At 35.6% G+C, this 2,522-nt stretch overlaps 1 protein-coding gene across 4 annotated transcripts in view; it reads left to right on the top strand.

Moving 5' to 3' along the window:
- Positions 1-2,522, top strand: part of LOC106805764 (rho GTPase-activating protein 18-like) — an 18,308-nt gene that overhangs the window by 1,008 nt on the left and 14,778 nt on the right. The window lies entirely within an intron of this gene.

Here is a 2,522-nt window from a genome sequence, read left to right as displayed (position 1 = left end):
TATATATATATATATATATATATATATATGTTTCTAATGTACAGGGTTCTCCCCAGGAATTTCATGGGGTAGCACCCAATATTAAAATATAGGAAAGCCATATTTTATCTATATATGGTTTTTGACAGAATTTTGTAACAGTCGAATGAGTATTAATATAAGAGTAGTAATGCATAGTATATAAAGAGTGGTGTGCGTATATAAGTCCAGCAGACTGCAATGAGGACCCGAGTGATATTTTGGCTGCTTGGTGGTGCTGTAATAAACTCCGGTTAAACAGGTACAGCAGACACAGGTACATATTATGTAATAAGCTCTAGTATGTTGCATAAAGTAAACTACTTTCACCCCACCGACCCGCCAAAAAGGGGCCGATTCGAAAAATTCTATTGATCTTTCCCGTTCTTTTTTTTTTCAAATTGTATCACTGTACATTATATAAATCTGCAGGCAATACATTATATGTACCAAGCAAAACAAACATTTAACATAAAAGGTATCTCCACACAAGCACACCTGAGCGTGTAGACACCATGCTGAATTTGTAAAAAAGACCCTCCTCAAAAAAAAGAAAAAAAGCCTACCTACGTACCCAAACTTTTCAGCCGGGGTCGGGTGAGGGCAAACATAGATTTTTTTAAATTTCGGCCTCAGCTAATTGTATTTGATTCTACAATATCAGTTCAGAACAAGAAATATTAATAATTTCCTGACTTCCTTATGTTACTCAAAATGGAGATCTATCCTGTGGAATATGTAATCTATTGTTTATTAAGGTAATTTCTCTTATAGTACAATAAAGTGCATATATACACATTATGTAGATCACTAGAAATGTCAAAATTGAATTTACGAATTTTTGAATTAGTCTTGAAAAATCACCATTGGTTGCCCGTATTTTGATTTTTGAATCACAATTAAACCTTGCTAAGGTGAATCATTAGTATATTTGGCCACCACCCACCTTTGCATATATGTTGTGTGGCAGTATCTATGCACCGGTTGTAGACCTGTGTAAATATCAAACTTGCTCTTATCTGCTTTGCTATGCTACGTAAAGGACAAAGATCACGTAATGTCTGTATTTTAAAATTGTTCAAAATGCTGCCAGTAGGAAAGCTATAACCCCTATATATGCACCTCACATATATTCTATATTTTGTATATATATACATGCAGGCATGAATATGTCATATATTTATAGGTATATATACTTTCAATACCCTGCACATCAATGAGAAACCATTGCCTACACTATATATATGTGTAGCATATTATTTATTTATTTTGTCGTATTACAATTTGACATGGTGACACAACATTTTATATTTATCCATATCTGTACTACGTGTACTAATAGTAGTACTAGTAGTAGTAGTAGTAGTAGTAGTAGTAACGGTGACTAGGCGCCTACCCCAACATCTCGTTATTTTTCCCTGGCAGTGTACACAGTACAGTGACTGTACTGTGGGCTGTGTGGTTCAAGGGTATAAGAGCTGCCCCCAATTCATTTTTGCAATGTGGAAATGTGAAAATGTGGACAGCTCTTATATCCTTTGGCTGGCTGTGTCGCTTGTGTGTACAGTGTAGGCCTAGTGTAGTATTACTATTTGACTTGATTCCAATGGGACTGTCCTCGCGTGACTCCACAGCACACAGAAGAGTAGAATGACCTAACAGTAACCTGTCCAGGTTGCACGACCAAATTCAATATACGTCTGTATATACATCACCAGTTGTCTTTTTGATCAAATTTTTCTCTCTCAGTCTTTGATATAGCCCCTTGGACTTTGAAGACTAACCTTTTATGAAGTTATGAGGTTACTAACAGTAACAGCCTTATAATTGCCCACTGGAAAATCTTTAACCTCCTTAAAAACGTAGCATATATATTTTAAAGAGAATTCTTTATTTCTATAATATTTTCCTTTAAATTGTAGTATTCAGGCTTTGTTACTAGATTACGTTAGCTTGCTGTAATGTAGACTGTAAACTTATTAAGGTTAACAAAATAAATAACCATATTACAACTACTATCTATTCAGTTAGACATGGAAAACCAAAAACAAACTAGTTAAACCACTAAAACTGTCAAATCTAGTCTCGGCAAATAAGCATATAGCCCAGTACCGCCAAGGTACTGTGAGCAAGCCAGAGTCATACCGATTCATTTTGGCTGTTACATGTTGCGCTAGCTGTGACAATGTTTGGAAACTGAGACCAATGTACATTTTGCATAGCAAGAGTTTGAATTGGTATTGTGATGAGTCTGTGTCTGACAGTTAGATTACACCCTCCACCAGCCCTAGTATACTGAACACATGTGTAAACTCCAACACATGTATGAAGACTTTACTGTTTCCTGATACCACACTCGGTACTACCAGTCTACCATCATAGCAGAAAATTAGAACACAGTCGCTATGAGCTATTACTTTGGTGATTACCCAGTCCTCACATGGTGTCAAGTTAGTGCCAAGATTTTTATCTAATCTAGGATCAAACTTAGAAACTATATATAT

Source organism: Priapulus caudatus, unplaced genomic scaffold (genome assembly GCF_000485595.1).
Source record: "Priapulus caudatus unplaced genomic scaffold, Priapulus_caudatus-5.0.1 Scaffold126, whole genome shotgun sequence".
In the NCBI taxonomy this organism is placed as follows: Eukaryota; Metazoa; Priapulida; class Priapulimorpha; order Priapulimorphida; family Priapulidae; genus Priapulus; species Priapulus caudatus.
This window is presented reverse-complemented; position numbering and strand designations above follow the sequence as displayed.